General features: G+C 36.9%; 1 protein-coding gene across 1 annotated transcript in view; it reads right to left on the bottom strand.

The window, feature by feature from the left end:
* The window catches only part of RSPH4A (radial spoke head component 4A), a 40,137-nt gene extending 26,586 nt beyond the window's left edge, over window positions 1-13,551 (bottom strand). The window contains exons 1-3 of the mRNA XM_063666525.1: window positions 12,616-13,551; window positions 12,384-12,514; window positions 6,966-7,016 (exon numbers count right to left, since the gene is read on the bottom strand). The gene's annotated coding sequence lies outside the window, so the exon portion shown is untranslated. The remainder of the gene's footprint in view (window positions 1-6,965; window positions 7,017-12,383; window positions 12,515-12,615) is intronic.

Raw genomic sequence — 13,551 nt, 5'->3', positions numbered from 1 at the left:
TTTTATCTGATACAAGAATAGGGATCCTGGCCGGGCGCGGTGGCTCAGGCCTGTAATCCCAGCACTTTGGGAGACCGAGGCGGGCAGATCACAAGGTCAGGAGTTTAAGACTAGCCTGGCCAGCATGGTGAAACCCTGTCTCTACTACAAATACAAAAAATCAGCCGGGCATGGTGGTGAGTGCCTGTAGTCCCAGCTACTCGGGAGGCTGAGGCAGGAGAACTGCTTGAACCTGGGAGGCGAAGGTTGCAGTGAGCCAAGATGGTGCCACTGCACTCCAGCCTGGGCAACAGAGTAAGACTCTGTCTCAAAAAAAAAAAAAAAAAAAAAAAAAAAAAAGAAAAGAAAAGAAAAGGGATCCTGCTTTTTTGTTTTGTTTTGTTTTCATTTGTGTGCTATTTTCTCCATCCCTTTACTTTGAGCCTGTGAGTGTCATTCCATGTGAGATGGGTCTTGTGAAGACAGCAGAAGGTTGGATCTTGTTTTTCTTGAGACGGAGTCTTGCTGTGTCGCCCAGGCTGGAGTGCAGTGGCACGATCTTGGCTCACTGCAACCTCCGCCTCCCCCTGGGTTCAAGCAATTCTCCTGCCTCAGCCTCCCAAATAGCTGGGACTACAGGCACCCGCCATCACACTTGGCTAATTTGTTTGCATTTTAGTAGAGACGGGGTTTCACTATATTGGCCAGGCTGGTCTCCAACTCCTGACCTCATGATCCGCCCAACTCCACCTCCAAAAGTGCTGGGATAATAGGGGTGAACCACCACACCTGACCTGGGTATTGTTTTCTAAATACAATTTGCTAGTCTGTGTCTTTTAAGTGGAGTGTTTTGAGTGTTTACATTGAAGGTTAGTATTTTTATGTGAGGTTATGGTGTTGTTAGCTGTTGCTTTGTAATCTCTATTGTGTGGTTGCTTTGTTGCATCCGTGGGCGTTGTACTTATATATGTTTTGGTGGTAGCAGATATTGTTCCTTCATTTCTGTGTTTAGAACTCTTAGTATCTCTTATATGGCTGGTCTGGTAGTAACAGATTCCATTAGTGATTGCTGACCTGGGAAAGACTTTATTTTTGCTACATTTATGAAGCTTAGTTTGGTGGAATATGAAATTTTTAGTTGGACTTTATTTTCTTTAAGATTGCTACAAACAGGCCCACAATCTCTTCTGACTTGTACAATTTCTGTTGTGAAGTCTGCTGTTAGACTGATGGACATCCCTTTATAGGTGATATGGCTCTTTTCTTTAGCTGCCTTAAGTTTGTTTCTTTCATGTTCACTTTGGAAAATCTGATGACTATATGCTTTCAGGATTGTCATCTTGTGTAATATCTCACAGGAGTTCTCTGAATTTTTTGTGTATTATTGAATTCTCTAGCAAGCTTGGGGAAATTTCACAGACTATATCCTTAAATATGTTTTCCAAGTTGCTTACATTCTCTTCCCTCTCATGAATGCCAGTGAATCTCAAGATTGATTGTTTTACATAATTCCATATTTCTTAAAGGCTTTGTTGATTTTTTAAAATCTTTTTTCTTTATTTTTGTCTGACTGGGTTGATTTGAAGGAATGGTCTTTGAACTGAGAAATTCTTTTTTCTGCATGGTCTGGTCTGTTGTTAAGGCTTCCAACTGTAATTTGAAATTTCTGTCATAAATTTTTCAATTCCAGAAATTCTGCTTAGTTCTTTCTTAATAAACGTATGTCATCTTTCAAAACTTGGATCATTTTTCTAGGTTCTTTTTGTTGGATTTAATTTTTCTCTTGAATCTGGTTGAGTTTTTTGGCCATCCATATTCTGAATTCTATGTCTGTCATTTCTGACATTTCTCTTTTTAGGATCCATTGCTTGGGAGCTAGTGGGGTTCTTTGGAGGTGATAAAATGCTCTGGCTTTTTTATGTCCAGAGTTCTTGCACTAGTTTCTTCTCATCTGAAATAGCTGATTCTTCTCTCTTTTTTAATTTGCTATCATTTGGATGGATTTTCTTTATTTTTTAATCTTTGTCCCCTTAGGGATACAACAGTGGTGTATATGATGTCTGATCAATTGGCTTCATTTCTAGGTGCTTTTAGGGTGCCAAGGCTCTGTATAGGTTCCTTGTTTGCAGTTAGGTTCATGCAGTGGCTTTCTAAGATGTTGCTTGTTGTAGCAACGTAATTTTGTTTCGTGATACAATTCAGGCTGCCTTCCAGTTGGTAGCACTTAACAGTGAGAGCCAGCAGATAGGCTCTTACTCACTGTATTTGCCCATTTTTATTTTAGTCCATCTGAAGCAGTGTTCTGGTGAGGAGTGGTGGAAGACAAGACATGACTCTCTCGAAGTCCATTCCTGGGCCTTGGTGGTGTCCCTTTCAGCTACTGGCACTTACACCCATGTTTCCTTTGTCCTAAAGGGGGCTTTGGCAAGCTGTGCTTTCTGTATTCCCTTAGGGGCAGTCAGCACCAAAGGGTAGTCACCAGGCAATCCATTACTACCTGGGACCCACCAGTTCTCTGTGCTTGCCGAAGTCAGAGGGGACTGTGGGGATTTTCTGTGCGTGATCTGGTGATGCAGTTGTCAGAGGCTTTCAAACCAGAGTGAGTCCATCTTGAATAGGGGCGGGGTAAAATAAGGCTGAGACCTACTGGGCTGCATTCCTAGGAGGCTAGACATTCTTAGTCACAGGATGAGATGGGAAGTCAGCACAAGGTACAGGTCACAAAGACTTTGCTGATAAAACAGGATGTGGTATAGCAACCGGTCAAAACCCACCAAAACCAAGATGGCGATGCAAGTGATTTCTGGTTGTCCTCATTGCTCATTATACGCTAATTATAATGCATTATGCTAAAAGACACTACCACCAGCACCATAACAGTTTACAAATGCCATGACAATGTCTGGAAGTTACCTTATATAGTCTAAAGAGAGGAAGAGCTCTCAGTTCTGGAAAATCTCTGCTCCTTTCCCAGAAAACTCACGAATAATTCACCCCTTGTTTAGCATATAATCGAGAAATAACTAGAAGTATATTCAGTCGAGCAGCCCATGCCACTGCTCTGCCTATGAAGTACCCATTCTTTTATTCTCTTATTTTCTTAATTAACTATCTTTCACTTTGCTTTATGGACTCACCCTGAATTCTTTCTTGTGAAAGGTTCAAGAACCTTCTCTTGGCGTCTGGATTGGGACTGCTTTCCAGTAACACGGTGGCTCAAGCATAGGGGATCCCCAGAAAGGGCAGTGGTATCACGGGTGTGGAACTTCTAGGGCACCTGCAGTCTGTAGTTTTTCAGCCCAGTAGATGGCTGTTAAATATGCTCTTTTCTGTTTATCCCAATTTTTTTTTAAATTTATTTTCATAGGCTTTTGGGGCACAGGTGGTAACTGGTTAATGAGTAAGTTCTTTAGTGGTGATTTGTGAGATTTTGGAGCACTACCACCCAAGCAGTATACACTGGACCCAATTTGTAGTCTTTCATCCCTCACCCCCTTCCCACCCTTTCCCCTGAGTCCCCAGAGTCTATTTTATCCTTCTTATGCCTTTGCATCCTCAAAGCTTAGCTTCCACTTATGAGTGAGATCATATGTTTGGTTTTCTGTTCCTGAGTTACATCACTTAGAATAACAGTCTCCAATTACGTCCAGGTTGCTGCGAATGCCATTAATTCATTCCTTTTTATGGCTGAGTAGTATTCCATTGTGTGTGTGTGTGTGTGTGTGCGCGCATGTGTGTGTGTGTATGTAATGACTTCTTTTCCTCTGAGTAGATACCCAGTAGTGGGATTGCTGGATCAAATGGTATTTCTACTTTTAGTTATTTAAGGAATCTCCACATTGTTTTCCATAGTGATTATACTAGTTTACATTCCCACCAGCAGTGTAGAAGTGTTCCTTTTTTCAATACATCCATGCCAACATCTATTATTTTTTGATTTTTTGATTATGGCCATTCTTGTGGGAGTAAGATGGTATCTCATTGTGGTTTTCATTTGCATTTCCCTGATAATTAGTGATGTTGAGGATTTTTTCATGATTGTTGGCCATTTGTATATGGAGTCAAAGGAGATCATTTTGGGGCTTTAAGATTTGACTGCCCCACTGGATTCTGAACCTGCATGGGGCCTATGGCCCCTTTGTTTTGGCCAATGTCTCCCATTTGGAATGGCTATATTTACCCAATTCCTATACCTCTACCATATGTAGGAAGTAACTAACTTCCTTTTGATTTTACAGGCTCATAGGTGGAAAGGACTTGCCTTGTCTCAGATGAGACTTTGGACTATAGACTTTTGAGTTAATGTTGAAATGAGTTAAGACTTTGGAGGACTGTTAGGAAGGCATGATTGGGTTTGAAATGTGAGGGCATGAGATTTGGGACAGGCCAGGGGCAGAATGATATGGTTTGGCTGTGTCCCCACCCAAACCTCATCTTGAATTGTAACTCCCACAATTCCTACATGTTGTGGGAGGAAACTGGTTGGGGGTAATTGAATCATGGGGGTGGGACTTTCCCATGCGGTTCTCATGATAGTAAATGCGATCTCTTTGCCTGCTGCCATCCATGTAAGACATGATTTGCTCCTCCTTGACTTCCACCATGATTGTGAGGCTTCCCCAGCCATGTGAAACTGTAAGTCCATTAAACTTCTTTCTTTTGTAAATCTCCCTTTCTTGGGTATGTCTTTACCAGCATCATGAGAATAGATTAATACACCTGGTCTTGATGAATCTTCCTATTTATTTTGGTCCTCTAAATTATCTCATTAATGTTTTACATTTTGTTGTGTAAAGATTTTGCATTTCTTTTGTTAAGTTTATTCTTACATGTTTTATTTTTTGGTGCTAAGTGCAAATTGCATTTTGTCTTAATTTGTTTTTATCATTATACAGAAATATAATATTATTGTACCTCATGATCTTACTAAGAATTATTTCTAGAATTGTTTTTGTAAACATCTTGAGAATACAATATTAAGTTTTTGAGAATAAAGAGAGTTTTATTCCTTCCTTTCTAAACTGGCTGCCTTTATTTCCTATTTATTTTATTTATTGCACTGGGTAAAACCTAATGTTAAACAAAAATGATAGGAATGATCCTTACCTTGTTCCCTACTTTAAGAGGAAAGCATTTAGTCTTTCTCTATTATGTGTGATGTTATCTGTAGGTTTCTTGTAGATCTTCTTTATCAGGTTTACAAAGTACCTTTCTATCTTAATTTGCTGAGAATTTTATATCAAAATTGAGTTTTGATTTGGTCAAGTAACTTTTCTTTGCCTAATATGATGCTATTATATTTTCTTCATTTATTGTGTATTTCATAAAAGTAATTTTTGGATGTTTAGACCAACTTTGTATTCATGTGATTCACTGCACTTAATCATCCTGAATAATTCTTTAAATAGCTAGATTCCATTTGCTAATATTTTGTTAGCTATTTCATGAGGTATATTAGTGATATAGTTTGGCTGTGTCCCCATCCAAATCTCATCTTGAATTGTAGCTCCCATAATTCCCTTGTGTTGTGGGAGGGACCCAGGGAGAGATAATTGAATCATGGGGGCAGTTTTCCCCAAACTGTTCTTGTGCTAGCAAATAAATCTCAAGAGATCTGTTGGTTTTATAAGGGGAAATCTCTTTTGCTTGGCTCTCATTCTCTTCTCTTGTCTGCTGCCATGTGAGACGTGCCTTTCACCTTCCATCATGATTATGAGGCCTCGCCACCCATGTGGAACTGTGAGTCCATTAAACCTCTTTTTCTTTATAAATTACCCAGTCTCAGTAATGTCTTTATCAGCAGTGTGACAATGGACTAACAAAGTAAATTGGTGCCGGTAGAGTGAGGTGCTGCTGTATAGATATGTGCTCCCACACATTTCCAAGGCCCACCTAGAATCACTTTCTCTAGCAAGAGTTGGGGTCTATGGGCACTAGCCAAAGGCACTAGCTCAAGACTCATCCTTCCAAACTGTGCCCTTAGCTAGTTCTGATCTACTGCTCTGCTGCCACTGAGTCACCTTGGTGATTTAAATCATTTTATAAGATGTTTTAGTTTTGGCTCCCCCAGGAAGTAGTCTAAGATTTATATGAAGATGAAGTACTCTTAGGAACAGTCTGTGAGGAAATCAAAGAAGCATGACTGGGTAGAGTCAAAAGTTGAACTACAATGCAGTTGCAACAGAGACAACAGGTAAATTTGAATAGGGAGCTAAGGAGCTGGGATGCCCTTCAGAATTGTTCTAAATTGAGAATGTTTTGTTGCCACAGATGTGAATGCATGACAGCATTTATGCAGTTGTAGCTGAGGGAGGTACAGTCTGCATATCAAAATATTCTTTTATTTCTTTTCTTGAATTTATATATATATATATTTTTAAATAATGGCAAAAAGAAGATGAAGGATTATACTTCTTCACTGTAAGTTAATTGTGTAGGGTAAGTGGAATAGGTGAAATGTGAAAGATAAGGGATTTATAGACAAAATCTCTTGAAAAACTTCCTTCCCTGGTAAGTGACCAATTTGGAACATGTTGATCAATTTTTCTAAGTTATTTATATTAAGGAAGTATTATTATCCTAATTTTACAGATCAGGAAATTGAGAATCAGGGGTTCAAGAATTTTTTTTCAAGCTTCCACAGTTAAAGAGCCTATTATTCCAATTCTCACCATTTTTTCACAAGTCTGATCAACTGTATCATATATCTTCATACTAAGCAATGTGTCAAATTTCAGTGATGAACTAAAATATTAAGATTTAAATACTAAATGTTCACTATCTTTTTTTTCTCTTGTGCTCAAGCTCCCTGGGGCTGGCTCAAAGTGTGGAGGTTCATTATCAGTTGAGTGTCAATGTCAGAAAGAGAAAACCCCAACCCTCCTATATAAAAAGTACACATGCACAGAGATACTTCTTATTTCAGATAGAATCCTATAAAATTAGTTGATAGTAGCAAGGAAAGGAACAACACATTAAATGCATACCTTTGAAGATCTGCCTAACTCCCTCCTTTGACATTATTTTCATGGCTTTACCTTTTAAAAGGAAAATAATTATCTTGTAAACAACTTTAGTAACAGATCCTAGCTTCTTACAAGGAACTTTAGAGATTAATCCATCTGACATCTTAAAAACAAAATTTAAACATCAGAAAATATATCCCAATATCAAGAGTGATCAAGAAGGTTTCCAAAAAACTTTATCCCAAAAGTATAGGTGAAACATGTTCTAGATCTGTATTTTCAAAACAGCCTAAGTTCCATCATATAAACAAAACCACCATATATGGAATATAATTCAATTTAATTTCATGATTCAATTTAATTTCATTTAGATATGTTTGGACTGGATGTGACCAAAATCAGTAACCTATTTTTCAATGTCTTGGGCATGTAGCAACAGCCCACATCCCAGTGATTTCCAGGTCCTTTTATCATACAGATAGTTCGTTTAACCATCTGTTTGGGGCCAGCAATAACATGGCTTCATTTTGTTCATCCATTGAGCACTATCATTTCAGCAATGAAGCCTCCCTTGCCTGAAACCCCATGTGGTTCCATTTACAGGCCTTTCTGCCTAATGGTTTTGGAGATGGAGGTCAGGGAATCTGAAAGCCTTCTTGATCTGCTGAGGACTATGGTGAGGTGAGTGAGGCATTGGTCTCAGGTGCAAACTTTAAGGAGGCATTAAAACTCACTAATCAAAAGAAATAATATTTTAATGCAATATTTATAAAAATCAAAATTAATGTAAAATCTGTGATGTACAAAATAAACATCAAAATGTTAAATAACACAAATTTTTCCTTTGTTTCAGGCTCCAATATGCCTCTGCACTGCACTGTTATTTAAATATGTGATTTAATAACCCTGTCCACCTTTGCAATAATCTTGAACCTTGAACTTTCACCGGCATTTTTCCACCTTTTAATACTGGAGGGGATTAGGTGCATTCCCAACCCAACTCACTTCCTTTCTTCCTCACTGCAGATGCAGTGGCTTGAACTCCACATTCTGACCACACACACACACACACACACACACACACACACACACACTCACACACACATTTTTATCCCAGATTTCTATCCTTAGAGAGCCCCAAGGCCACTTCTTTGCTTCAGTATTGAAAGATCTTCTAAGCAAAATTGTGTTTGAAGTAGAAAAGCCAGTTATTTTAATGTTTAGATGAATTAATTCAGGATCATTTTAATCCAGTATATTTAAGAAGTCTAGAAGTTTTTATTTCTAGGGACATATTTAGCATAAGCATTCACACTGAGACCACTACCTGGGCTAGGTCACCTGCACACACAATTCATCTTGCCACCTGCACATGCAATTCATCTTTCCAATAAAAGTGTAGAAATTTTTTTTTAAATCTTTTTTGTACAGTTTTAGCTGCAATAGTCTTGTGTCTTGAAAAATCTAAGTTTTGTTGGGATTTTTTTTCTTTTATTTTTGTTTTTTTCTCTTTAAATATTAATGCCATTTGGGAAGCATCTAATCAAAATAAACTATTTCTGAGTCTTTGGGCTCAGTATTCTATCTTTTAAATCTGCTGCAAATTACAGGAATATAAGATTATGACTGTCTTTTTACCTTTTGAGTTAAGACCAACTAACATATCTGAGTTACCATATCTTTGGCAGTTTCAATGTCCTCTATATAATCTGTCCTCAACATTCTAACCTCATAACTTATTAATATCATTAAATAACTATTATTTTTGCCCCACTTCAGCCATCTCCTACCTCAAAGAACCACTCTTGAATTGTCATTATCTGAAAGAACTTCTCAGAAACCTAAGTCTCTTATGCTTCTCTCACTCTCCCAGAATTCAAATTTTCTCTTTTCCTTATTTTCCATTAGGAATAATCTTTGATTTTAAAGAGATATGTAGCTTCCATTTCTCCCCACATAAATGCTTCCTTTGACTTATTTTTTCATCCAGCTTAAATCCCAAGATACAACAGTTTAAATATGTTCCCATGCACCTTCAACTTGATTTCATTTATTCATCCAATAAATTACTACATGAATAATTATTTCAGATTTCAATGACTAGTTCATCCAATAATTATTTAGTATAGATTATCTACAAAGCAGTAAATATAAAGTCAAATAAAACACAGCTCCTGCCCTCCAACTGGTCATTTCAAGCACTTGTTTTGAGAAGACTCCTTGGGCCATCCCAATCCCAGGTTAACTTAGATGTCCCTCCTTTGTGACCCTGGAGCATCCTGTAAGTTTTCATTCAATACTGTATTTATGTGCCCGGAAATATGAGAATACCTCAAGAAGACAGACTACATCTCTTGTCTCTTATCATCCCACTGGCTAGCATGTGCGCATAAGGTTTGGCTGAAAACAATTTGACTAAACGCAATTTGACCAAATGCATAAAGCAATCTGGCTAATAGGTAAATTTTAGGCAGAATGGTATTGTAAATAAATATTTGTTACTGGTTTTAAAATCTGTAAAATACTGGTGTACTGGGGATAGAGTGTGTGTATGGCAATTTCCCAAAGCTTCGTGTATCTTTAAGTATTTTTATGCATATTTCTAAATTGGCAGAGGGACGCTCCTTTTGTCACATTTTCATTTATCCCAACCTATATATCTGACAAACTGTATTTTAAAAATTACAGGGGCCAGGTGTGGTGGCTTATGCCTGTAATCCCTAGCACTTTGGGAGGCTGAGGCATGCGGATTGCTTGAGCTCAGGAGTTCAAGACCACCCTGAGCAACATGGTGAAACCCCATCTCTACAAAAAATACAAACAATAATAATAATAATGATAATAATTAGCCAGGTGTGGTGGCGCATGCCTGTAGTCCCAGCTAATTTGGGGGCTAAGGTGGGAGGATGGCCTGAGCACAGGAGGTCAAGGCTGCAGTGAGCTGAGATCACGCCACTGCATTCCAGCCTGGGTGACAAAGTGAGACCCTATCTCAAAAAAATAAAATAAAAATTACAATACATTACAAAACAGTAGTACAAAAGGACTTATTCATGTATACACTCAACAAGTATTTACAGACTGCCTGCTCTCTGCTAGGCATTATTCTCATAGTAACAATAAACTGGGGAACAGACAGACAAGGTCTGTCATCACGTGTACATTCTGGTGGATCCCACTTTCGAACAGAAATGACTAGAAGAGCCTCTGACTAGAAACTTATGCAACCAGATACCAATATCATACATCTTTAAGTTGAAGGATTTATACGTTTTCTAATGTACTTTTCCATTTTGATTTTCCTACATAAATGGGCACTGTCAAACAATAAGAAATAGGAAATAAATAGGAAACTGGCCATACTCAAACGATAAAAATGCTATTAAAAATCTGAGATTTAGGATTGTTGAAAGGTTTCTTTCTCTTTTAAATAAACCTAAATCAATTTTCAGTTCCATCCTTCTACTCAAAGGTGTATTTGAAGAACTGATATATTATCTTATAATAATAAAAGCAGGAATATCACTGATCTGGCAATTTTATTGGTGTTTTTAAGGTACAATTATAATAAGAAAAATTTTAATTTATAAATGACTTATTGATAAAATAGCAGGTGAATAATTTTTCAATAATATATGTGGTAGGAAGGGGTTAGTTTCCATAGAATATAAGCTTGTTATATAATTGACATGACCTTTGCTCCCATCCTACTTCCTTGGCCTTCCACAATATGGCTCCAACATGACTTTCTAGTCCTATTTTCTGGTAGGCACCTAACAACTATTGTTCTCCAGGAAATCTGACTGAAAGAATTATAAATATAATTTAAATATATATTTTATATATATATATAATATAATATAAACAAATAAAACTAATTTGTCGAAAGCAATTTGGAAATTGGCCTAAAGCTACTGAGAGAATGGTGGCAAATATGACTTTGATTGAAATGCCAAGTTCATCAAAACTGTAATTCCCCAATCACTAATTTTGTTGTTGTGAAGTTTTATTTTAGTATTGGTATAAGAGTGCATCATGAGATAGCTTTGCAACCCTTAGTCTTTGGCAAATATTTTATTTTTACCTGTTTTTTTAAAAAAATTTAAACTTAAAACGCCTTTTATGTTTCCAATTTATTTGCAGCCAATAATCCCATGATGCATTGTTCATTATGTAAAAATTGAAAACAATCTAAATATTCAACAGTAAAGGATTTTCAGAGCTAAATACCCTTCATCTTTGTGCAGGGAGATGAAGAAGTCAAGAAAACTAATGGAGACTATTCTTTAAAGGAGAACAGCTGCAAAGGTAGAGATAGGCAATAGCTATAAGAGGAAGGTCTAGGAATTATTTTTTACGATAAGTAAATATGTAGTAGAAATAGCCAAAAGGTGGAAGAACAAGACTAAATATAACAATTATTTAAAAATTCATCATGTTAATTATGTAAGGAAATTAAAAAGCTTTGGTGGACTGAGTAGAACCTCTTCTCTCTTTCTCTCTCTCTTTTTTACTTCAATTATTTAAAAACATCACCACTAGTCTCTCTTTTTCTCACTTGCTATCTCTCCCCTCCCCTCACCTCCTTTGCAGCAACCCACTGCTATCTTTCTCCTCACTTGGTTCAGTATTCCTGGAATATTTAACTGCATGACAGGATGAAGATCAACCACTAAATACCATTTAGCATTGATGGTTCAGTACCGTGGACAGCAGCACTCATGTTGGGAATGGGGCTTACTGAAATCGCAGAGTGACTTTGTAAGTTTGGTCTATCACAGAATAAATTTGTTGGCATGGCTACAAATGGATAAGGTGCTGGCCAGAATATTAAAATTCATGGCCAAATTAATTTTTTTTCTTCCCTTCATGGAGGGGAGGAAAAAAAATTAACATTATCACAAAGAAAGGCTGGCACATAGTAGCACTCAAATACCTTAACTGAATGAACTTTTCACCTTAATGATAAAGAGTGGCTCAATATGTAGGCGTATTTGATGGCTCTTTTAAAGTGATCATTCCAAATCAATAACTGCAAAGGAAATTTGTGTATTTTTTTATTGTGCTGTCCATGGTGTCAATGAAAATAAGGTTGTCAAAAGTTGAACTAAAGAATGAGGACTGAGTTGAAATTCCGTCACTAACACAGGATAATGCAAATTAGTTTTAGATGTAAAATTAAAAACATCATTGGCTATTTTTATGACAAAATTTTAAAAGTCCTTTCATGGCTTTGTCCAACAATTTAAATGACCCCGTCATCCATCCTCTGACACAAGTAACTTAAGCGAAAGGTTACTTGAAACTTCACCAATGGAGGCCTGAAAATTTAACAATATACTTTTCTGGCAGTATTCTTTCATCTTTGTCACCCTGATACAGTTCCTAAACAGAAAACAAACTAATGCTACTCAAATTTACATGTTTACATAAACTCACATTTCATGTGTCATCTGTTCTGAAGAGTCTTTTTCTAAAATTAGTTCCTACAGTTCTTGAAGTGTGTGACTCTCATTTTGACACACAGTCATACAATGGCTCCAACTTTTGCTGCCTGACTTGTATGTCCTCTGAAAGACAAACATTAAGAGTTATGTGAAGCAGTTCAGTTACTTTTCTGTTACACTTCATTACACCTAAAAGGGCTGCCACACAAATACTGAACACTTACAAATCATCTTCTTTCTGGAATACAAGAGTGCATCTCTTTGCTTCTTGGCACATGTATCTCTGGAGTATGACAGTACCATCAGTGAACTTGTCCTTTAAATTGATGTTATTATCACTCCTCTTAGTTTTACCTCAACTGGGAAATGTTCACATAACCATTTAGATGTGTTGCCTTAGATCAGCATTTATCCAACTTTTTCCCTAAGGCATCCGCCTCTGCTGGCAAAAGTGCATGAAGTAAAGCAGGATCAAGGAACATTATTCCAAATTGTAGATGGCAAATACATTTCTTTGAACTCTCATGCTTTACTTTAAAATACATTAGAATTTTGCACTCTATTCTATAATTCATTTGTTCAACAAATATTAGGGGCCTACTGCATGCCAGGCATTATTACAGGGATACAGTAATGAATAAACATATCTGTGTTTGTTTTTAACCTAGTAACATTTTAATACAACTGGCACGAGTAGAAAAACAAAAACTTTACCAAATCAATGAGCAAAACCGATAATCCAAGATGGAACAATTATTGCTTCAAATACCACTAGTCATGCTATTGCAACCTGAGAGTATATTTGCACCCATTTGAGCAGCATAGTCTTGGGCTAATTCCCAGAATACAAAGCCAACAGTAAATATTTACTCTAGATGAAAATATTTGAGAATGTTATTAGAACTAACTAGGTTATTAGAAGACAACTAGGTTGTCTTCATTTTACCATTAGATTCTGCCTTTAGGTTCTGAAATGGCAAAGGTGGACATCCACTTTAATACCTGGAGAAATATATAAAACTTATTCTTAAAAATCACATGAAGTGGATGAGAGGTTATCATTCTTGATACTTCAAAGTTAAGTCTTGATTTCAGCACCACATTGCTAACAATTGCTCTTTTTTTTTTTTTAACCTTAATTGAACAGCTTCTTCCAGGTT

Source organism: Pongo pygmaeus, chromosome 5 (assembly GCF_028885625.2).
Source record: "Pongo pygmaeus isolate AG05252 chromosome 5, NHGRI_mPonPyg2-v2.0_pri, whole genome shotgun sequence".
NCBI lineage: Eukaryota > Metazoa > Chordata > Mammalia > Primates > Hominidae > Pongo > Pongo pygmaeus.
The sequence above is the reverse complement of the archived record's forward strand: the minus strand, read 5'-3'. Positions and strand labels throughout refer to the sequence as shown.